General features: G+C 37.9%; 1 long non-coding RNA gene across 3 annotated transcripts; it reads right to left on the minus strand.

Moving 5' to 3' along the window:
- Window positions 1–22271: 22271 nt before the first annotated feature.
- Window positions 22272–24305, minus strand: LOC307173038. Of its 3 annotated transcripts, none has more exons than XR_013823801.1 (4): window positions 24170–24305; window positions 23335–23459; window positions 23065–23177; window positions 22272–22549 (listed from the first exon to the last, which is right to left on the minus strand). It is a non-coding gene; the product is annotated as an uncharacterized lncRNA (long non-coding RNA). The 3 variants fall into 3 exon arrangements; XR_013823802.1 differs by having other exon boundaries at window positions 23065–23180; XR_013823803.1 differs by having other exon boundaries at window positions 23065–23180; window positions 23335–23449; window positions 24162–24305.
- Window positions 24306–25865: the final 1560 nt, after the last annotated feature.

Genomic DNA, 25865 nt, shown 5'->3' on the forward strand with positions numbered 1-25865 from the left:
CTCTCAGAAAGAACGAGAAAGAATTGAGAAGTTTACACTTCATCACCTTGCAGATCCTGAAAACAAGTCTGATGTTCTCATGGCAGATGTAGTGAAAGCCATATGTGAAAGGCATCAGGTGATTAGTTTACCTGAAAGTCTCAGTTTGACACACCCTTCTAATACATTAGTTGAGTCTCTCGCTCATTGTGTTAATGCTTTGCCAAAGGAGTTGCAACATGAGACTGAGCATGGGTTGCCTGCTCTTCCCAATCTCTCTGAGGCAGCATTGGCAGAATGGCAAGAGAAAGATCCAGCGCTCAAGGTGATAGTTGAGTGGATGAGAAATGGAACTAAGCCAGGTACCCTGAGGGATCAGCCATCTGATTTAGCATTGTGGTTGAGAGAATGGAGTCGATTTGAGTTGAAGAACGGAGTGTTGTATAGAAAGAAGCAAGAGAACGGAGTCTCTCACTATCAGTTAGTGTTGCCAGATGGACTAAGAGACATGGTGTTGCGTAGTCTTCACGATGATATGGGGCACTTAGGTATTGAGAGGACTTTAGACTTGGTGAGGTCCAGATTCTTTTGGCCAAGAATGTCCCAAGCCGTGGAGAAGAAGATCAAGACGTGTGAACGTTGCGTGCGTAGAAAAAGACCTCCAGACAGAGCCACTCCCCTGGTTAACATTCAAACCAGTAGACCCTTGGAGTTGGTCTGTATGGACTTCTTGTCATTAGAGCCAGACCGCAGTAATACCAGTAACATATTGGTTATTACGGATCATTTCACGAAATACGCCGTAGCAGTACCGACCAAGAATCAAACGGCTCGTACAGTTGCGAAGAGTTTGTGGGAAAACTTCCTGGTACATTATGGGTTTCCCGAAAAGCTACATAGTGACCAAGGACCTGATTTTGAATCCCGTACAATAAAAGAGTTGTGTCATGTAGCGGGTATTCACAAGATTCGTACTACGCCTTATCACCCCAGGGGTAACCCGGTAGAGCGTTTTAACCGGACGCTTCTCCAAATGTTGGGAACGCTAGAGAATGAGAAGAAGTCTAGGTGGAAGGAGTTTGTAAAGCCCTTGGTACATGCATACAATTGTACGCGTAATGATACAACAGGGTATGCTCCTTATGAGCTTATGTTTGGACGTCTTCCTCGGTTGCCTGTAGATTTAGCTTTTGGATTGCCAGCAGAATCTCTAGCTAAATCTCACTCTCAGTACGTTAAAGATTTGAAAGAACGGTTGCGAGAGAGCTATGAAATAGCTAAGAAGAATTCTGCTAAGATAGCAAAGCGCAACAAGGGAAGGTTTGATAAACGTGTGGTTGATTCAACTTTGGAAGAGGGTGACAGAGTTCTTGTGCGCAATGTTAGGTTGCGAGGAAAGCACAAGCTCGCAGACAAGTGGGAGCAAGGAGTTCAAGAAGTGGTTAGGAGAGCGGGCGATTTACCAGTGTACACTGTCCGACCAGTTGGGCAGAGTGGTCCCCTCAGGACATTACATCGTGACTTGTTGTTACCTTGTGGATTTTTTCAGCCGAGTCAACATGAGAAACAGCCTAAGCAAAGGGGTCGCAGGCCCAGAACTAGAGCCTGTGCAGATGATAATGATTCACAAGAGCCAGAATCTGAGTGTGAATATGAGTCTGACACTGATCGAATCATTAATCCTGCATTTAGGGATACATTGGATTTTGAAACCCGAGTTTTGGTGAGCCCCGAGCACTTACCTTGTCGAAATCCTTGGAATGTCCCTGTTGACTTACCTGTGGATGAACCTGTGAGAGAGAACTTACCTGAATCTGGAGAAGCGGAAGCTCCTCCTGTTGGGATGGAATCTGTTCGTGTTGATTTAGAGATTCCAGTGAGAGGAGAACCAGAAATTGATCCCCGCTCTGAGTTTCCTTCTCAGGAAGCTGAAACAGAAATTGGTTGTGAAGGTGAAAACAGAAATGAAGAGAATCCAGTTCTGAGTGAAGCTAAAGATACTGAAATTGATCAAAGTGAACGAGAGAATGACACAGAGTCTGAAGAGGGAGTTATTCCCAGACGTTCGCAAAGAGAGCGAAGACCTGCAAAAAGGCTTGAATATCCCCAGTTAGGGAATCCACTTACCGTAGTAATTCAATCTCTGTTGCAAAGTCTAAGTGTGGCATTCAGTACTGCCTTAGAGGAAGTAAATGCTTCTTCTGTTGATGATGTACCTGTGGTTTCGATTCAATCCCAAAACGTGTAGATGCAGCGGGACGTGCATGTATTCAAGAGGGGAGGGTGTAACCCAGGTTACTAAAGATGTTTTTATTTTTGAAATAGAAAAGAAAGAGACTGACACTATGTGAATGAACAGTTATTTTATTAAATATCTGTAAAGAAAAGAGAAAATAAGAATACATAAATTAGAGAAGAGTGATTTGATTTAATGAGACGATGATTGGTCCTAATAAACGAATCAGAGTTGGCCGCCTTAGTGGGTGGAGTCATCGGAGTCGAGAGATGATGCAATGATCATTTTTCCGAGAGAAGCACCGAAAGAGAAGCAGTGAGCACGATCTGAGAAGAGAAAGAATTAGACTGATCGAGCTAGTAGTTTGTTTAGAGAGATTTAGAGATATAGAACATAAAGGTTTTGAGAAATAGAAACAGAACTTGATACTGTGATGATTGATTTTGAGTAAAAGTGAAATTAGCTTTTTGTACGTGCATTGAAGTACGGGCCTAAAGCTGAAAGAGCTGCCGCGAACTTTTTCTAATTGATATTAGAGTACTCTTGGTTGGATTTTTCTTTTTTTCTTTTTTTTTTATATCCTTTCGGGATTCTCTTTTGGTTTTGTCTGCCATTTTCTATTTGCTGAGTTTGGATGCTGCTTTCTGGAACGAGGATCGGGGAAGCTGCACGTGAGATGTCCCTGCTTCACTGCGAAAGTTCGAGAGTTGGTGCAAGCAGGAACTGGCGAGCCATGCCCAAATAAGGATCGAACTAAGAATCGCACTGTGAACTGTGGTAGGGTCGAGTTTCTCTTCCTATCCTACTGAACCGTGAGTTAATTTGAGTTTGCGGAAGAAGGATCTCGTAAAGGAACATTGAACTGGAGCTGAGAACTAGTACAATCTCATATCACATTGAGATTTCTGTGAACACTGAGATAATTTGACTGTGATTTATTTTCCTTATTGTTGTTATTTTGTTTCAATTTATATTGTGATTATTTCTTTTGAATTATTAAGAGTTCATAATTTCTATTTTTGGGTAATAAGAGTGAACTGAAAGGTAATTTGAAAGGTTGAAACTGAAAAGAGTTGCATTTAAATCAGACCAAAAGAGAAAAGTATTCTTAATATAAATAAGCCAAATTAGGAATAACTCAAATAACTAAAGAAACCATATCTTAATTATACCAAAACAAGTTAATTAGGTAAAATTAGATTTAAAATTAAATAGACCGTATAAATTATAGTAGATAAAAAGAAAGATTAAAAAAGGGTTATAATTAGGATATAAATAAGAGTTTATTTATTTCTGGTTTATTTTCTTTTATTGACGTGTTGAGTTTAATTTTATTGTCTTTTTGAACATTTTCTTTCGTTTTAATTGCTTGTTATTCCTTTTAAATACAACTTGCCTGTTTTTCCAACTTAAACAGTGTGTTCCTGTGCTTCTTTGCTGCTAACACAGTCTCTTGAGCGAATTCTGGTCTTCTGATCGTTGGTCCATAGATTGAAGCAGTGTCTTCTTTCACGCCCCTCTGTGTCTTTTACTGAGGAGGTTACTACACAGCGCTAATAAGAGATCCAGTAAAGAAAGCATTTGAATTCGCCACAGAAGTAATAACATCGCTGCGAGATCTAGTGAGAAACATTCACATAGTTTGGCAGGAATAGTAGGCTATAATGCCTTCAAGTAACATTACGTCGGTTTTATTTTGACATTATGAATACAATGCCCTCAAATGTTAATCTTAACTAAAATAAACATTTGTTTATAACTACTACAATATTACATTTAATTTTTTCCAAGGAGCCGTTTTGTTTTATATGCTCCTAAGAAGAGTCAATTATAGCTCCAGAATTGCTCAAAGTAAAAAGAAATCATATTTTATGATGCTAGTTTTAATTAAAAAAAGAAGAAAAATAAATAAATAAAGGAAATTGGCATTTCTTTCTTTTTGCTGTATCGAAAACATACCAAACCGTGTGTATCGTATTGAACCGAACCGTGAATTTTGTTACACCCCTAGTGGTAAGTGATAAATTACACTGGATAAAATAGCTCCACTTGTCTTCTACAAATGGTGTAATTTTGCAGCAGGTAGGCTAGAAAAAATATGTTTATGTTAGCTACCTGCCTGACGGCAAATGCTGCTTGTAACAAACAGTTAGTGCAACTTTTTTTTCGAACGGACGGAATTATAATATGTTTTTTATTGGGGGGGCCTCCATGTCCATTTTGCTTGGGGCCCCCAAATTCCTTCAAACGGCCCTGTATTTATGGCCAAAGAGTCCTCGATCTTGGACTTTCTATACCTACTCACAGACTCCTTCTAATGCTACGTAAGCCATATTAGATATCCATATCTGACCTTTTGAACTTATTTCTGGTCATAGGGTCCTCAAAAGTTTTTAAACTACAGAAAGTTATAGACTCTTTCTGATGATAAATCAGCTATTCGAGGTCCCCTATTGACCTACTGAACATATTTCTGGCCAAAGAGTCCTCGATTTTGGGCTTTCTATACATATAGACTCCTTCTCATGCTTCATAAGCCATATAGATGTCCATATCTGACCTTTTGAACTTATTTCTGGTCAAAGTGTCCTCACAATTTCTCAAACTATATAAAGTTATAGACTGCTTCTGATGGTAAATCAGCTATACAGAGGTCCCCTTTTGACCTACTGAATGTATTTATGGCCAAAGAGTCCTCGATCTTGGACTTTCTATACCTACTCATAAACACCTTCGAATGCTACATAAGCCATATAGATGTCCATATCTGACCTTTTGAACTTATTTCTGGTCATAGGGTCCTCAAAAGTTTTTAAACTATAGAAAGTTATAGATTCTTTCTGATGATAAATCAGCTATTCAGAGGTCCCCTTTTGACCTACTGAACATATTTCTGGCCAAAGAGTCCTAAAAGATTAACACTATACACATTGAGATTGACATCTTCGGATGTTTTATCATCCTGACAAAAAGTCCATATTTGACATACTGAATTTTTTTCTGGCCAAGGATACTCGAAACTTGACCTTTCCATACATACTCGTTAACTCTTTCTGATGTTACGTCAGCCATACAGAAGTCCATATTTGACCCAAGGAACATATTTCTGGCCAAAGAGTCCTCGTCTTTGGGCTTTCTATACATACTCATAGACTCCTTCTCATGCTTCATAAGCCATATAGATGTCCATATCTGACCTTTTGAACTTATTTCTGGTCATAGAATCCTCAAAATGTTTTTTACTTTCAGGAACTCATAGACTCCTTCTGATGTTAAATCTGCCATACAGAAGTCCATATTTGACCCAAGGAACATATTTCTGTCCAAAGAGTCCTCGATTTTTGACTTTCTATACATACTCATAGACTACTTCTGATGCTTAAGCCATATAGATGTCCATATCTGACCTTTTGAACTTATTTCTGGTCAAAGTGTCCTCACAATTTTTCAAACTATATAAAGTTATAGACTGCTTCTGATAATAAATAAGCTATACAGAGGTCCCCTTTTCACCTGAATGTATTTATGTCCAAAGAGTCTTCGATCTTGGACTTTCTATACCTACTCATAGACTCCTTCTAATGCTACATAAGCCATATAGATGTCCATATCTGACCTTTTGAACTTATTTTTGGTCAAAGTGCCCTCAAAATTTTTCAAACTTTATAAAGTTATAGACTACTTCTGATGATAAATCAGCTATTCAGAGGTCCCCTTTTGACCTACTGAACATATTTCTGGCCAAAGAGTTCTTGAACATTATCTTGCTATACTACAGATTGACTACTTCTGATGTTATATTAACCAGCCAGTAGTATATTTTTTGACCTACTGAACACAGATTGACTTCTTATGATGTTATATTAACCAGCCAGTAGTCTATTTTTGACCTACTGAACATTTTTCTGGCCAGAGTCTGTGAACATTAACTCACTATACACATAGACTGACTTCTCGTAATGTTAAATCAGGCAGACCGTAGTCCATATTTTACCGATTGAAAAAAAATTTGACCAAAGAGTTCTCAAAAGGATTTTGTAAAGTTATAGACTCCTTCTGATGTTAAATCAGCCATACAGAAGTCCATATTTGACCTTCTGAACATATTTCTGGCCAGAGACCTTGAACATTTACCTTACTATACATATTTCTCGTACTATACAGACTTCTCGTGATGTTAAATCAGTCAGATTGTAGTCCATATTTGACCAATTGAACATATTTTTGGTCAAAGAATCCTCAACATGTTTTTTACTATTATAAACTTATCGACTCCTTCTGATGTCAAATCAGCCTTACAGAAGTCCATATTTGACCCAAGGAATATATTTATGGCCAAAGAGTCCTCGATCTTGGACTTTCTATACCTACTCATTAGACTCCTTCTGATGCTACATAAGCCATATAGATATCCATATCTGACCTTTTGAACTTATTTCTGGTCATAGTGTCCTCAAAAGTTTTTAAACTATCGAAAGTTATAGACTCTTTCTGATGATAAATCAGATATTCAGAGGTCCCCTTTTGACCTACTGAACATATTTCTGGCCAAAGAGTACTAAAAGATTAACACTATACATTCAGATTGATATCTTCGGATGTTTAATCATCCTGACAAAAGTCCATATTTGACATACTGAATTTTTTTCTGGCCAAGGAGTACTCGAAACTTGACCTTTCCATACATACTCTTTGACGCTTTCTGATGTTACGTCAGCCATACAGGAGTCCATATTTGACCCATGGAATATATTTATGGCCAAAGAGTCCTCGATATTGGGCTTTCTATACATACTCATAGACTCCTTCTGTGGCTTCATAAGCCATATAGATGTCCATATCTGACCTTTTGAACTTATTTCTGGTCAAAGTGTCCTCACAATTTTTCAAACTACATAAAGTTATAGACTGCTTCTGATGATAAATCAGCTATACAGCGGTCCCCTTGGACTTTCTATACCTACTCATAGACTCCTTCTGATGCTACATAAGTCTATATCTGACCTTTTGAACTTATTTCTGGTCAAAGAATCCCCAAAATGTTTTTTACTTTCAGAAACTCATAGACTCCTTCTGATGTTAAATCAGCCATACAGAAGTCCATATTTGACCCAAGGAATATATTTCTGGCCAAAGAGTTCAGCAGAGTTGACCAGAAATATGTTCAGCAGGTCTAATATCTGTTTTGCTGATTTAACATCAGAAGGAGTCTATAAGTTTATATTGTTTAAAACCTTTTGAGGACCCTTTGACCAGAAATAAGTTCAATACGTTAGATATCGACTTCTATATGGCCTAAGAAGCATCAGAAGGAGTCAAAGAGTATGTATAAAAATTTCAAGATCAAGTACTCTTGGACCAGAAATATGTTCAGCAGGTCAAATATCTGTCTAGCTAATATAACATCATAAGAAGTCAGGCTGCTGGTCTCACAGGATTCCGTGAAATGTCCACGGGCCCTTAACTCAAAATCCGTGGAGCCATCACGGAATCGCCCCAAATTCCGTGATGCGGCCACGGATATTACTCCAACGCAAGTCAATGACACTGACCTTCCGTGGTCCACACACGGATACCCGTTTCAATGACGGAGTACAGAACTCACTCAATGGACGTGCTTTCTCATTTGGAAACGCAACATTTGAAGTATTTGTTTCTTTTCCAACATCAAATGCCATAATGACGTTAACCTGACTGTTATTGTAGCTATTGCATTGTCCTGTCATCATAAAATTACGGTTTGTTTCAGTTAGCCTAACTAAAGTCCCGTGATGGCACCACGGACCTCAACAACCTGACCTCACTCACTGGATGTTGTAATGTTGCTCACTTGTTTAGACACTTGAAAGCTTTATGTCGACTGTGTTGCAATTTTGTCTTGTCCTGTCATCATAAAATCCAGTTTGATGGCGTTTTACACCTTTTGCTTGCTTGGCTATAGTCATATCTAAAATCTGTGATCGGAGCACGGAGTGACTCTGTGGTGAGACCACGGATAACTCCAACGTTCGTGATATGGTCACGTAATTTAATCTACTGATTCGTGCCACGGACACGTTTATTTCGTTATCTTTCGTCTTTCGTGATCACAGCTCGATTATTTCTGCCTGTCGGCTGCAGCAGAGAAGCTGTTTAATCAACATTTATTCACGAGATCTTATCTTATCGTGGTTTATGTATTTTTTTAATGTTATTATTTCGGTCTTATTGCCAGGGAAGCTGGATTGCTTTGCTGTTTATTGATATTTTTTAAATTATATTTTATCGGTAGGAAATCGCGCTGAAGAAGTCTCGTTCCGAACACATCGCGATATTTGGCATCAGTTCACGTGACGTGTGTCAGCTGTTGGTAAGTAGTAGTAAATAAATACCTAAATATGCTGTCCTAATAATGTGTGATATAATGTCTTTTCTGTTTGTCGATATTAATCTGCCATTATATCTGCCATTTCCACGGAGACTTTGCGTTTCATTGCTTTCTAATTCAAAATATGGTGATTAAACACTGCCTGTCACGTGACGTGCTATAGGCCTAGATATTCATATCAGATTAAAAATAGTACAATTAGTTCCAAAGTTGTATTTGTAGTAGAAGCACAGTAAAAACAACACTTACCATGCTTTTACCACAGTAACATTAGTTTTACTGTGATAAGTGTAGTAAAAAGACAGTAATCACAAAACTTACCATGCTTTTACCACACTATTGGTAGTTTTAATGTGGTACTTATTGTAAATGCACAGTAACCACAACACTTACCATGCTTTTACCACAGTAACCATAGTTTTACTGTGATAGGTGTGGTAAAAGGACAGTAACCACAAAACTTACCATGCTTTAAATCTCAGCAACCTTAGTTTTACTGTGATTGGTGTAGTAAAGGACAGTAATCACAAAATTTACCATGCTTTTACCTCTGTATTGACAGTTTTAAAGTGATATTTGTTGTAAATGCATATTAACCACAACACTTGCCATGCTTTTAATGCTTTATAATGTAACATCCAATATTTGTAAGGTAAATCAGTACTTTTTCCTTGAAATAATCCTATATATTATACATAATGATATTTTCTTTTCTCTTTTTTTCAGCTGAAAAGACCAAAAGGGCCTTTCGGACTCAGTCAGCCCATTATTGTTGGAGGAGAAGTAAACGGAGGAGACGGACAGCTGCAAAGGCAAATATTCGCAATGGTATGTATGTGTTGGTTTTAACCCTAAATCAAACATTTTATCAAGCATTTGTTGTTTCTTAAAACTTTTCTCACAAAACCCATAGCCCAATCAGTACGAACATAGTCTGAAAGTCTTAATAATTCACAAGATTTAACAAGTTGTCAAATTCGTACGATACTCGTACATATTTGTATACTCGTACACAATCCTGCAGCTTTTACTCCTAGTGCTGTCATTGGCTACTGCCTCAATTCCTGTACATATTTATCGCGATATTTGTAAATCAGTTGCGCCACTTCTTGGAAAGTTGTCGGATGTCACACACACTGTCAGAAAGTTTATATTAATTGCAAATTGGTCCCCGTCTGTTTATGTTCCAGTGATGCATGATGTCTCTCCACACCTCATAACCTACCTCTGTTTGCAAGAGTGAAAAAGCTTATGTGACTTGTCACATGACATCAGATACTCGATTATTTTGTCATAATCAGATCAGTTACACTGCTGATAACTGTCCCGTTTGCATGTAAATCATTTTCATATGATTATTGCTTGCTATTAAAGACATACTTTTATTCATAGAAATGCCCACATATCAGTGAACTTATAACATAAAAATGCTTTTAACATTTAATTATGCAACACTCTTTAAAGAAAACATATCCCACAGTTATGGATAAACTCAGAACGTCATCATCAAGTGCTGTGCTGGGCACATTGGGCAACAAGTGTCCTCCAACGTATTCGATCCGTGGCCAAGTTCTCCACATCTTCCCATGGGACACTGACATTCTTCAGGTCTTCATGAAACATCTGTCTCCGTGTCTTCCTTGGTCTTCCCTGTCTCCTGCATCCTCCTGGTGGTGTCCACTTCATCACTGTGTTTGGGTGTTGTTGTTTGGGCATGTGTAGGATGTGTCCAGCGAAGTGCACCCTTTACTCTGTCTCAGTTTCTGAAAGTCTTCATGTGGAGTCCCAATCCTCCTCAGGATCTCTTTGATATATGCAGAACCAATATTGAATATAGTGATTTATCTTTTTCCATATTGTTAAAGCATTTTGTTTTCTCTTTTCAGCTTCATAAACTGTACTTGATTTCTGCCTAATACCTTTATAAAAAATGGTCAGTGTTCATCAGGTGTTTTGCTAAAGGACATATTCATTGCATAGTTACAATAAAAGTGGCCAATAATCACAAGGATATAGAATGAAAGTTGAGAATGTAAAATGTTGTGCTTATGTTTTTGCCTATTTGTTCTTTAAAGCAAAGAAACAAATGTATTTTCACATGACAAAGTTGAATCTCATCTCTTGGTTTGTAAATATATAACTTCATCATAGCAATTTTTTGAACGTTAATGTATGTGTCACTATAATAGATTGCCCCTGTATCTGGATATTTTTAATTAACTGATTTTTATACTGTTGTGCAGTAGTTTTGGCGCTACATTTGTCTTTAAACAGTTTGACATTAAATATTGGAATAAGCTTTCAAAATTGTGTCCATTCATTGTGCTTTTGTTACATTTATTTGAATATAATTGATATATTTTTGACTATACATACACTGTAAATGTTAGAAGCACTTTAGCAGGCCTACATGCAATTATCTTTAATTAAAATACTGCAAAACTACTACTGCTGTAGGACATTGCTTAGAAAAAAGTTTCTCTTTCAAATGTATTTATGCATCAGTCTAATAAAATAAGCAAATTTGTGTCATTGATCATGTGAACTCGTTTTTGGACGGTAACCACACAAATAGTCTTTTGTTTTTAAATATGAGTTTTATAATTTAATTAGAAATAATACATGTTTAACAGCCTAAATATTAATTAAAGCTGCAAGCAGCGATGAAAGGGCCCTCGCACCCGTGCCATCAACACTCGGTGGCTTTAGGAAGACAGAGCATGGTTGGGAAATGTACATTTAAGGAGGTATATATAGTAAGAGTATGTCAAAGTTAGTAACAAAATGTTTTGTATAATGGTGATAATAGCATGCTTCATGACTCAGCTAAGTGTTGCTAGCATGTTTAGTCTGTTTCTAGCATGCTTAGTACACAATAATTATGTGGTTAGTACTGTATTACTGTGTTAACCATGTCAGTTTCTGTTGCCAGTAGGTGGCGTTATGACTATTGCTGAATATGAGCATGGATGTGTGTTCAGGACAGAACTCTTATCAAACGTGTGAAGTTTGGTGCAAATTGGAAATTGCCTTCTTGAGTAACAAAAAAGTCATGTTTCATTGAATTAGCATTCTTTAGCACTTAGCTAAGCATTGTTAGCATGTTTTAACATGTTTCTAGCATGTTTAGAACTCAATGGCATTTTTAACATGTTGCTAGAACGGCATCAACGTGTTAAACATGTCACTTCCTGTTGCCAGTAGGTGGCGCTATTACTATAACTGAATTTGAGCATAGGCATGCGTTCAGGCCATGATTCTTATCAAACATGTGAAGTTTGGGGCAGATTGGACGTTCCATGCCTGAGTTACAGCAAATTCCTATTTAATTGCAGTAATAGCATGCTTTATCACTTAGCTAAGTGTTTGCTAGCATGTTTCTAGTATGTTGCTAACCTGTTTAGCACTTGCTGGCTCTTTTATATATGTTATTAGGAGACCACAACAGTGTTAAACATGTCACTTCCTGTTGACAGCAGGTGGCGCTATTACTATAACTGAATATTCTCATGTAGATGTGTTCAGGCCATGACTCTTATCAAACGTGTGAAGTTTGGGGCAGATTGGACATTCCATGCCTGTGTTACAGCAAATTCCTATTTAATTGCAGCAATAGCATGCTTTAGCACTTAGCTAAGTGTTTGCTAGCATGTTTTAGCATGTTTCTAGTATGTTGTTAGCATGTTTAGCACTTGCTGGCACTTTTTTTATATGTTTTTATATGTCCACAACAGTGTTTAACATGTCACTTCCTGTTGCCAGCAGGTGGCACTATGACTGTAACTGAATATGAGCATGGTCATGTGTTCAGGACAGAACGTTTATTAAAAGTGTGAAGTTTGGCGCATATTGGACATTGCCTTCTTGAGTAACAACAACATCCTGTTTCATTGAATTAGCATGCTTTACCACTTAGCTAAGTATTGCTAGCATGTTTTAACATTAGCTAGCATGTTTTAACATGTTTCTAGCATGTTTAGACCTCAATGGCATTTTTAACATGTTGCTAGAATGGCATCAACGTGTTAAACATGACACTTCCTGTTGCCAGTAGGTGGCGCTATTACTATAACTGAATATTATCATGTAGATGTGTTCAGGACAGAACGCTTATCAAAAGTGTGAAGTTTGGGGCAGATTGGACATTCCATGCCTGAGTTACAGCAAATTCCTATTTAATTGCAATAATAGCATGCTTTAGCACTTAGCTAAGAGTTTGCTAGCATGTTTTAGCATGCTTCTAGTATGTTGTTAGCATGTTTAGCACTTGCTGGCACTTTTTTATATGTTATTAGGAGTCCATAACAGTGTTAAACATGTCACTTCCTGTTGCCAGCAGGTGGCGCTATGACTATAACTGAATATGAGCATGGCCATGTGTTCAGGACAGAACTCTTATCAAACGTGTGAAGTTTGGGGCAGATTGGACATTCCATGCCTGAGTTACAGCAACTTCCTGTTTCATGGCGAAACATCGAAATTTGTAAGGCCGCCGAGGACCCGCCCTTCGACAAAAACTCAAGATCTTCGCAATTTAACGTCGCAAAGGCCTTAAGATTACACTCACCAAATTTGAAGATGATCAGATTAAAACTGTAGGAGGAGTTCGCTAAAGTACGAGGCCTGAAAATGGCAAAAACTGCACAAAAATCTGAGAGGAAGTTCAAAATGGCTGACTTCCTGTTGTGTTTAGGGCTATGCTCCAAGAGACTTTTTTGTAGGTATTAGGTCATTACACGTATGTACCGAATTTCGTGCACGTACGTTGAACGTTGCGGGAGGCGCACTCCTTTGAACTTTTATAGGTGGCGCTATCGAGCCATTTTGCCCCGTCCAATTCTGAAACCTATATCAGATGTAAATTTTCGCCAGTTCTGACGCGTGTGCAAAGTTTCGTGAGTTTTCGCGCATGTTTAGGCCCTCAAAAATGCAATTCAATGCGGAGAAGAATAATAATAATAATAATTAAAGCTGCAAGCAGCGATGAAAGGGCCCTCGCACCCGTGCCATCAACACTCGGTGGCTTTAGGAAGGCAGAGCATGGTTGGGAAATGTACATTTAAGGAGGTATATATAGTAAGAGTATGTCAAAGTCAGTTACAAAATGTTTTGTATAATGGTGATAATAGCATGCTTCATGACTCAGCTAAGTGTTGCTAGCATGTTCAGTCTGTTTCTAGCATGCTTAGTACACAATAATTATGTGGTTAGTACTGCATTACTGTGTTAACCATGTCAGTTTCTGTTGCCAGTAGGTGGCGTTATGACTATAACTGAATATGAGCATGGATGTGTGTTCAGGACAGAACTCTTATCAAACATGTGAAGTTTGGTGCAAATTGGACATTGCCTTCTTGAGTAACAACAAAGTCATGTTTCATTGAATTAGCATTCTTTAGAACTTAGCTAAGCATTGTTAGCATGTTTTAACATGTTGCTAGAACGGCATCAACGTGTTAAACATGTCACTTCCTGTTGCCAGTTGGTGGCGCTATTACTATAACTGAACATTCTCATGTAGATGTGTTCAGGCCATGACTCTTATCAAAAGTGTGAAGTTTGGGGCAGATTGGACATTCCATGCCTGAGTTACAGCAAATTCCTATTTAATTGCAATAATAGCATGCTTTAGCACTTGGCTAAGAGTTTGCTAGCATGTTTTAGCATGTTTCTAGTATGTTGTTAGCATGTTTAACACTTGCTGGCACTTTTTTATATGTTATTAGGAGTCCACAACAGTGTTAAACATGTCACTTCCTGTTGCCAGCAGGTGGCGCTATGACTGTAACTGAATATAAGCATGGTCATGTGTTCAGGACAGAACGCTTATCAAAAGTGTGAAGTTTGGGGCAGATTGGACATTCCATGCCTGAGTTACAGCAAATTCATATTTAATTGCAGTAATATCATTCTTTAGCACTTAGCTAAGTGTTTGCTATTATGTTTTAGCATGTCTCTAGTATGTTGGTAGGATGTTTAGCACCTACTGGCATTTTTTTATATGTTATTAGGAGTCAAGAACAGTGTTAAACGTCACTTCCTGTTGCCAGCAGGTGGCGCTATGACTATAACTAAATATGAGCATGGACATGTGTTCAAGAGATAACTCTTATCAAACGTGTGACGTTTGGGGTAGATTGTACATTGCCTTCTTGAGTAACAACAAAGTCCTGTTTCATTGAATTAGCATGCTTTAGCACTTAGCTAAGTATTGCTAGCATGTTTTAATATGTTTCTAGCATGTTTAGAACTCAATGGCATTTTTAACATGTTGCTAGAACGGCATCAACGTGTTAAACATGTCACTTCCTGTTGCCAGTAGGTGGCGCTATTACTATAACTGAATTTGAGCATAGGCATGCGTTCAGGCCATGATTCTTATCAAACATGTGAAGTTTGGGGCAGATTGGACGTTCCATGCCTGAGTTACAGCAAATTCCTATTTAATTGCAGTAATAGCATGCTTTATCACTTAGCTAAGTGTTTGCTAGCATGTTTCTAGTATGTTGCTAACCTGTTTAGCACTTGCTGGCTCTTTTATATATGTTATTAGGAGACCACAACAGTGTTAAACATGTCACTTCCTGTTGACAGCAGGTGGCGCTATTACTATAACTGAATATTCTCATGTAGATGTGTTCAGGCCATGACTCTTATCAAACGTGTGAAGTTTGGGGCAGATTGGACATTCCATGCCTGTGTTACAGCAAATTCCTATTTAATTGCAGCAATAGCATGCTTTAGCACTTAGCTAAGTGTTTGCTAGCATGTTTTAGCATGTTTCTAGTATGTTGTTAGCATGTTTAGCACTTGCTGGCACTTTTTTTATATGTTTTTATATGTCCACAACAGTGTTTAACATGTCACTTCCTGTTGCCAGCAGGTGGCACTATGACTGTAACTGAATATGAGCATGGTCATGTGTTCAGGACAGAACGTTTATTAAAAGTGTGAAGTTTGGCGCATATTGGACATTGCCTTCTTGAGTAACAACAACATCCTGTTTCATTGAATTAGCATGCTTTAGCACTTAGCTAAGTATTGCTAGCATGTTTTAACATGTTTCTAGCATGTTTAGACCTCAATGGCATTTTTAACATGTTGCTAGAATGGCATCAACGTGTTAAACATGACACTTCCTGTTGCCAGTAGGTGGCGCTATTACTATAACTGAATATTATCATGTAGATGTGTTCAGGACAGAACGCTTATCAAAAGTGTGAAGTTTGGGGCAGATTGGACATTCCATGCCTGAGTTACAGCAAATTCCTATTTAATTGCAATAATAGCATGCTTTAGCACTTAGCTAAGAGTTTGCTAGCATGTTTTAGCATGCTTCTAGTATGTTGTTAGCATGTTTCGCACTTGCTGGCACTTTTTTATATGTTATTAGGAGTCCATAACAGTGTTAAACATGTCACTTCCTGTTGCCAGCAGGTGGCGCTATGACTATAACTGAATATGAGCATGGCCATGTGTTCAGGACAGAACTCTTATCAAACGTGTGAAGTTTGGGGGAGATTGGACATTCCATGCCTGAGTTACAGCAACTTCCTGTTTCATGGCGAAACATCGAAATTTGTAAGGCCGCCGAGGACCCGCCCTTCGACGAAAACTCAAGATCTTCGCAATTTAACGTCGCAAAGGCCTTAAGATTACACTCACCAAATTTGAAGATGATCAGATTAAAACTGTAGGAGGAGTTCGTTAAAGTACGAGGCCTGAAAATGGCAAAAACTGCACAAAAATCTGAGAGGAAGTTCAAAATGGCTGACTTCCTGTTGTGTTTAGGGCTATGCTCCAAGAGACTTTTTTGTAGGTATTAGGTCATTACACGTATGTACCGAATTTCGTGCACGTACGTGGAACGTTGCAGGAGGCGCACTCCGTTGAACTTTTATAGGTGGCGCTATCGAGCCATTTTGCCCCGTCCAATTCTGAAACCTATATCAGATGTAAATTTTCGCCAGTTCTGACGCGTGTGCAAAGTTTCGTGAGTTTTCGCGCATGTTTAGGCCCTCAAAAATGCAATTCAATGCGGAGAAGAATAATAATAATAATAATTAAAGCTGCAAGCAGCGATGAAAGGGCCCTCGCACCCGTGCCATCAACACTCGGTGGCTTTAGGAAGGCAGAGCATGGTTGGGAAATGTACATTTAAGGAGGTATATATAGTAAGAGTATGTCAAAGTCAGTTACAAAATGTTTTGTATAATGGTGATAATAGCATGCTTCATGACTCAGCTAAGTGTTGCTAGCATGTTCAGTCTGTTTCTAGCATGCTTAGTACACAATAATGATGTGGTTAGTACTGCATTACTGTGTTAACCATGTCAGTTTCTGTTGCCAGTAGGTGGCGTTATGACTATAACTGAATATGAGCATGGATGTGTGTTCAGGACAGAACTCTTATCAAACATGTGAAGTTTGGTGCAAATTGGACATTGCCTTCTTGAGTAACAACAAAGTCATGTTTCATTGAATTAGCATTCTTTAGAACTTAGCTAAGCATTGTTAGCATGTTTTAACATGTTGCTAGAACGGCATCAACGTGTTAAACATGTCACTTCCTGTTGCCAGTTGGTGGCGCTATTACTATAACTGAACATTCTCATGTAGATGTGTTCAGGCCATGACTCTTATCAAAAGTGTGAAGTTTGGGGCAGATTGGACATTCCATGCCTGAGTTACAGCAAATTCCTATTTAATTGCAATAATAGCATGCTTTAGCACTTGGCTAAGAGTTTGCTAGCATGTTTTAGCATGTTTCTAGTATGTTGTTAGCATGTTTAACACTTGCTGGCACTTTTTTATATGTTATTAGGAGTCCACAACAGTGTTAAACATGTCACTTCCTGTTGCCAGCAGGTGGCGCTATGACTGTAACTGAATATAAGCATGGTCATGTGTTCAGGACAGAACGCTTATCAAAAGTGTGAAGTTTGGGGCAGATTGGACATTCCATGCCTGAGTTACAGCAAATTCATATTTAATTGCAGTAATATCATTCTTTAGCACTTAGCTAAGTGTTTGCTATTATGTTTTAACATGTCTCTAGTATGTTGGTAGGATGTTTAGCACCTACTGGCATTTTTTTATATGTTATTAGGAGTCAAGAACAGTGTTAAACGTCACTTCCTGTTGCCAGCAGGTGGCGCTATGACTATAACTAAATATGAGCATGGACATGTGTTCAAGAGATAACTCTTATCAAACGTGTGACGTTTGGGGTAGATTGTACATTGCCTTCTTGAGTAACAACAAAGTCCTGTTTCATTGAATTAGCATGCTTTAGCACTTAGCTAAGTATTGCTAGCATGTTTTAATATGTTTCTAGCATGTTTAGAACTCAATGGCATTTTTAACATGTTGCTAGAACGGCATCAACGTGTTAAACATGTCACTTCCTGTTGCCAGTAGGTGGCGCTATTACTATAACTGAATTTGAGCATAGGCATGCGTTCAGGCCATGATTCTTATCAAACATGTGAAGTTTGGGGCAGATTGGACGTTCCATGCCTGAGTTACAGCAAATTCCTATTTAATTGCAGTAATAGCATGCTTTATCACTTAGCTAAGTGTTTGCTAGCATGTTTCTAGTATGTTGCTAACCTGTTTAGCACTTGCTGGCTCTTTTATATATGTTATTAGGAGACCACAACAGTGTTAAACATGTCACTTCCTGTTGACAGCAGGTGGCGCTATTACTATAACTGAATATTCTCATGTAGATGTGTTCAGGCCATGACTCTTATCAAACGTGTGAAGTTTGGGGCAGATTGGACATTCCATGCCTGTGTTACAGCAAATTCCTATTTAATTGCAGCAATAGCATGCTTTAGCACTTAGCTAAGTGTTTGCTAGCATGTTTTAGCATGTTTCTAGTATGTTGTTAGCATGTTTAGCACTTGCTGGCACTTTTTTTATATGTTTTTATATGTCCACAACAGTGTTTAACATGTCACTTCCTGTTGCCAGCAGGTGGCACTATGACTGTAACTGAATATGAGCATGGTCATGTGTTCAGGACAGAACGTTTATTAAAAGTGTGAAGTTTGGCGCATATTGGACATTGCCTTCTTGAGTAACAACAACATCCTGTTTCATTGAATTAGCATGCTTTAGCACTTAGCTAAGTATTGCTAGCATGTTTTAACATGTTTCTAGCATGTTTAGACCTCAATGGCATTTTTAACATGTTGCTAGAATGGCATCAACGTGTTAAACATGACACTTCCTGTTGCCAGTAGGTGGCGCTATTACTATAACTGAATATTATCATGTAGATGTGTTCAGGACAGAACGCTTATCAAAAGTGTGAAGTTTGGGGCAGATTGGACATTCCATGCCTGAGTTACAGCAAATTCCTATTTAATTGCAATAATAGCATGCTTTAGCACTTAGCTAAGAGTTTGCTAGCATGTTTTAGCATGCTTCTAGTATGTTGTTAGCATGTTTCGCACTTGCTGGCACTTTTTTATATGTTATTAGGAGTCCATAACAGTGTTAAACATGTCACTTCCTGTTGCCAGCAGGTGGCGCTATGACTATAACTGAATATGAGCATGGCCATGTGTTCAGGACAGAACTCTTATCAAACGTGTGAAGTTTGGGGGAGATTGGACATTCCATGCCTGAGTTACAGCAACTTCCTGTTTCATGGCGAAACATCGAAATTTGTAAGGCCGCCGAGGACCCGCCCTTCGACGAAAACTCAAGATCTTCGCAATTTAACGTCGCAAAGGCCTTAAGATTACACTCACCAAATTTGAAGATGATCAGATTAAAACTGTAGGAGGAGTTCGTTAAAGTACGAGGCCTGAAAATGGCAAAAACTGCACAAAAATCTGAGAGGAAGTTCAAAATGGCTGACTTCCTGTTGTGTTTAGGGCTATGCTCCAAGAGACTTTTTTGTAGGTATTAGGTCATTACACGTATGTACCGAATTTCGTGCACGTACGTGGAACGTTGCAGGAGGCGCACTCCGTTGAACTTTTATAGGTGGCGCTATCGAGCCATTTTGCCCCGTCCAATTCTGAAACCTATATCAGATGTAAATTTTCGCCAGTTCTGACGCGTGTGCAAAGTTTCGTGAGTTTTCGCGCATGTTTAGGCCCTCAAAAATGCAATTCAATGCGGAGAAGAATAATAATAATAATAATAAACAGAGCAATTCCAAGAGGGTCCTCACACCATCGGTGCTCGGGCCCTAATAAACAGAGCAATTCCAAGAGGGTCCTCACACCATCGGTGCTCGGGCCCTAATAATAATAATAAACAGAGCAATTCCAAGAGGGTCCTCACACCATCGGTGCTCGGGCCCTAATAATAATAATAATAATAATAAACAGAGCAATTCCAAGAGGGTCCTCACACCATCGGTGCTCGGGCCCTAAATATTTAAGGTATCTATCCCTGCAGCCAGAACCAGAAGAGATCTGTCATCATTTGCCATAAATGGGCATGTAAGTGTGACGCATTTGTTCAGCTGGGTTTTTATTGGCTGTGACTTTATCGCAGAACTCGCTGTGATTGGACAATCGTTTAACCCATATAAACTGGCGCTTCATGTTACAAAGTATGGTTTGGTGTTATTATTACATTAGTTATACATTAAGCTAACTATAAAGTGTCTCTATGTTGTGAGAAATTACTCCTTTACCGAGATCCTAACCCTAACCCTAAGCATGTCTGCACATTTCAAAGAACTACAGCACAATGTTTTCTGTTCCATTGATAGAATTACAGAGATATGTGGGTAATGTAGTATAAAACGTTTAGTAATAAAACAATAAATAAAATCATATATTTAATGGACAACTGGATATCTTCATTGTGCAAACCTTTATGACATACAGGTGCTGGTCATAAAATTAGAATATCATCAAAAAGTTGATTTATTTCAAGAATTCAACTTAACAGGTGAAACTAATATATTATATAGACTCATTACATGCAAAGTGAGATATTTCAAGCCTTTATTTGTAATAATTTTGATGAATATGGTTTACAGCTTATGAAACCCACGAAATCAAAATCTCAGAAAATTAGAATATTACATGAAATCACACAGTATTTACACAGTGATACCATGGTCACTGAACCAGGTTTTGGTTCTTTTGGCAGTGTGGGCCGGTGCAAATCCTGCTGGAAAATGAAGTCAGCATGAAGTGCTCTGAAAATGTCCTGGTAGACGGCTGCGTTGATTTAATAAAGCACAGTGGATCAAAGTCCTCTTTTCTGATGAGAGCAAATTTTGCATCTCATTTGGAAACCAAGGCCCCAGAGTCTTGAGGAAGAATGGAGAGGCACACAATCCAAGATGCTTGAAGTCCAGTGTGAAGTTTCCACAGTTTGTGTTGGTTTGGGGAGCCATGTCATCGGCTGGTGTTGGTCCACTGTGCTGTCCACTCAACGCAGCCGTCTACCAGGACATTTCCAGAGCACTTCATGCTTCCTTCAGCAGACAAGCTTTATGGAGATGCTGACTTCATTTTCCAGCAGGATTTGCACCGGCCCACACTGCCAACATAACCAAAACCTGGTTCAATGACCATGGGATTACTGTGTAATTACTGTGTGATTTCATGTAATATTCTAATTTTCTGGGATTTTGATTTCGTGGGTTTCATAAGCTGTAAACCATAATCATCAAAATTATTACAAATAAAGGCTTGAAATATCTCACTTTGCATGTAATGAGTCTATATAATATATTAGTTTCACCTATTAAGTTGAATTCTTGAAATAAATAAACTTTTTGATGATATTCTAATTTTATGACCAGCACCTGTATATGAGGGACAGGCTGAAATTTGATATTTTACTGTGAGCACTTTAAAAATAACCTTTATGCCAGCTTTCCATATATATCTGAAAACTGTGGCCAACATTATTTATTATACATAGCATAAGCAGTCGTCCTGCCGATTTTCTCTTTGATACACTAACCGGACTTTGAGTTTCAGCCATTTGAAATGTGCATTTGTTTGCTCTTCTGGGGGCCATTGCTGGGCTGTACAATCTACACAGATCTACACACACTATTACTATTATACAAGGGTAATGCACCATTCAGTAAAACAACAAAAAAACAGTGCCAACATTTCCTTTTCACCCCCTCTGATTGCTGCTTATATGCCTGACATCAGTGATATATGCTTTCATTCGAAAAGCAGTTGTAGATGTACTAGAATTATCAACATGGATCATCTTCAATTAAGCGTTAAGTATTTATAGCAAGAAAGCCCACTGCAGCCTCTTGTTATTCACATAGCTTCCTTTTATTTCACTGAAAACTGGCATACATGCAAGTATGTGCAACTTTTGTTGCATTGTTGTCCCAAATATCATTAACCAGATCTACATTTTTATGTCCCAAGTAAAATAATCATGGTCATTAATTATATGTAGTAATTTATAAGTTATTAATTATATGTAGGCCTAGTTATTTTTGAATTAATTAAACTAAAGAAATAAGAAATTAAAATTTCTCAAATAAAAATGTTTATTTACTGTACCAAACACCACTTTCAATACACAATAGTCACCATACTTTATTAAACAACACTTTATTGGAGGACAAAGCATAAAGTTAATAAAGTAGCATAAAGACAAATGAGATTCAAGATAAGTAAAAATGTGTCTTCAAAAATACATTAACATCATAATAGTCCATTCACAGCTGCTGAAGCCATAAAATTAGTGCCAGAGAATCATATTCAGTCACCTACAGAAAACAGATTTGATATTGTGTTGGAAAATAATGATTCATTATCACAGCTAAACTGGTTTCTTGCTCTTCCCTGTACGTCTCTATCGTGTTCGTGTTCTTCTTCCTTGTCTAAACAGTTTGTTCAGTTGAAGAACAGAAGAACAGAAGATGTGATCACTGATGTGGTGTAGCTTTTTCTCAACCAGAGGAAGAAGTCTCAACATCCCATCGTAAGGCGTTCTCCAGTCCTGGTCTGAAAGTAAAACAGAAAACAGAAACCATTCTCAAATGAAGTTGTTTAATGGACAGTCGGGTCAGCTTATGTTCTGCGTTATTTAAAGCCGTGATGGTTTACTCTGGCCCTCAGCGTCCACTGTCCTGCAGATTTAGCTCCGACCACAAACCCTCCTGCCTATTGTCTAGAAATAAACCTGAAGACTTTGGTTAAAATTTTCAGATGTGCTCGATTAGGGATTACGATTACGAATATATATATAATATTGGAGCACATAATATAAGCTAAGTACTGAACAAAAACTGTTTTACCCATATCAACAGCAACCTATTTTAAAAGATTTTTAAGAAAGGCATGGTCTCTTTTGAGCCTTTGCCAGTGATGCTTGATTTATTTCCAGACAACATACTCTTCTGTCAGTTGTTTCAAGAGCTTCACATGATCAGAAACCAAGTGATAACCTGTACAATGTAAAATTGTCAACATCAAATTAAGTACTACATTTTACAGCATTGTTTCAATTCAAGACATACCAATGGACTCACACACTTTTCTGTCTCCTTTGGGCACCAGATGTTCCTTCCTCACCCGAAACAAAGGACTTATTCGATTAGCTTGCGTTGATATAAGGACTGGTCTTCCTTCTCTGCTGTAAAACAAGAAAGTTTCGACTTACTCTATGTGCAATTACTATTGTTCTTGAAACATAAATTAAGACAGTTATAAATAAGTTAATTTACCATATGATTCAGGAGAGAACATTTGATGAGTAAATACTGATTGCAATATTCTAGAAACTTCACCTGGGAAGGGCTGATCACGGCAAAATTCGCTACGACTCACTAGTAGTTCTTGTAATGGTTGGCTCTTAAAAGAGCTGTTGAGTTTGATATTGGTAGAGCTTTAAAAAAAAAAGGACTAAGTAATCCTGCAAAACAGAAAGGAAGGTAATTTTAATACATTACTTGCAAATAGTCAGTTTATAACTGTATGATATGTTTTCTGTAAAGAGCGTTGCATAATTAAATGTTAAAAGCATTTTTATGTTATAAGTTCACTGATATGTGGGCATTTCTATGAATAAAAGTATGTCTTTAATAGCAAGCAATAATCATATGAAAATGATTTACATGCAAACGGGACAGTTATCAGCAGTGTAACTGATCTGATTATGACAAAATAATCGAGTATCTGATGTCATGTGACAAGTCACATAAGCTTTTCCACTCTTGCAAACAGAGGTAGGTTATGAGGTGTGGAGAGACATCATGCATCACTGGAACATAAACAGACGGGGACCAATTTGCAATTAATATAAACTTTCTGACAGTGTGTGTGACATCCGACAACTTTCCAAGAAGTGGCGCAACTGATTTACAAATATCGCGATAAATATGTACAGGAATTGAGGCAGTAGCCAATGACAGCACTAGGAGTAAAAGCTGCAGGATTGTGTACGAGTATACAAATATGTACGAGTATCGTACGAATTTGACAACTTGTTAAATCTTGTGAATTATTAAGACTTTCAGACTATGTTCGTACTGATTGGGCTATGGGTTTTGTGAGAAAAGTTTTAAGAAACAACAAATGCTTGATAAAATGTTTGATTTAGGGTTAAAACCAACACATACATACCATTGCGAATATTTGCCTTTGCAGCTGTCCGTCTCCTCCGTTTACTTCTCCTCCAACAATAATGGGCTGACTGAGTCCGAAAGGCCCTTTTGGTCTTTTCAGCTGAAAAAAAGAGAAAAGAAAATATCATTATGTATAATATATAGGATTATTTCAAGGAAAAAGTACTGATTTACCTTACAAATATTGGATGTTACATTATAAAGCATTAAAAGCATGGCAAGTGTTGTGGTTAATATGCATTTACAACAAATATCACTTTAAAACTGTCAATACAGAGGTAAAAGCATGGTAAATTTTGTGATTACTGTCCTTTACTACACCAATCACAGTAAAACTAAGGTTGCTGAGGTTTAAAGCATGGTAAGTTTTGTGGTTACTGTCCTTTTACCACACCTATCACAGTAAAACTATGGTTACTGTGGTAAAAGCATGGTAAGTGTTGTGGTTACTGTGCATTTACAATAAGTACCACATTAAAACTACCAATAGTGTGGTAAAAGCATGGTAAGTTTTGTGATTACTGTCTTTTTACTACACTTATCACAGTAAAACTAATGTTACTGTGGTAAAAGCATGGTAAGTGTTGTTTTTACTGTGCTTCTACTACAAATACAACTTTGGAACTAATTGTACTATTTTTAATCTGATATGAATATCTAGGCCTATAGCACGTCACATGACAGGCAGTGTTTAATCACCATATTTTGAATTAGAAAGCAATGAAACGCAAAGTCTCCGTGGAAATGGCAGATATAATGGCAGATTAATATCGACAAACAGAAAAGACATTATATCACACATTATTAGGACAGCATATTTATTTACTACTACTTACCAACAGCTGACACACGTCACGTGAACTGATGCCAAATATCGCGATGTGTTCGGAACGAGACTTCTTCAGCGCGATTTCCTACCGATAAAATATCATTTTAAAAATATCAATAAACAGCAAAGCAATCCAGCTTCCCTGGCAATAAGACCGAAATAATAACATTAAAAAAATACATAAACCACGATAAGATAAGATCTCGTGAATAAATGTTGATTAAACAGCTTCTCTGCTGCAGCCGACAGGCAGAAATAATCGAGCTGTGATCACGAAAGACGAAAGATAACGAAATAAACGTGTCCTTGGCACGAATCAATAGATTAAATTACGTGACCATATCACGAACGTTGGAGTTATCCGTGGTCTCACCACAGAGTCACTCCGTGCTCCTATCACAGATTTTAGATATGACTATAGCCAAGCAAGCAAAAGGTGTAAAACGCCATCAAACTGGATTTTATGATGACAGGACAAGACAAAATTGCAACACAGTCGACATAAAGCTTTCAAGTGTCTAAACAAGTGAGCAACATTACAACATCCAGTGAGTGAGGTCAGGTTGTTGAGGTCCGTGGTGCCATCATGGGACTTCAGTTAGGCTAACAGAATCAAACTGAATTCTTATGATGGCAGGACAATGCAATAGCTACAATAACAGAGAGATATAAGTCTTTATGGTATTTGGTGTTGGAAAAGAAATAAATACTTAAAATGTTGTGTTTCCAAATGAGAAAGCACGTCCATTGAGTGAGATCTGTACTCCGTCATTGAAACGGGTATCCGTGTGTGGACCACGGAAGATGAGTGTCATTGACTTGCGCGTTGGAGTTATCCGTGGTCTCACCACAGATTTACTCCGTG

This window comes from Squalius cephalus, assembly GCF_949319135.1.
Source record: "Squalius cephalus genome assembly, chromosome: 15".
Taxonomy (NCBI): domain Eukaryota; kingdom Metazoa; phylum Chordata; class Actinopteri; order Cypriniformes; family Leuciscidae; genus Squalius; species Squalius cephalus.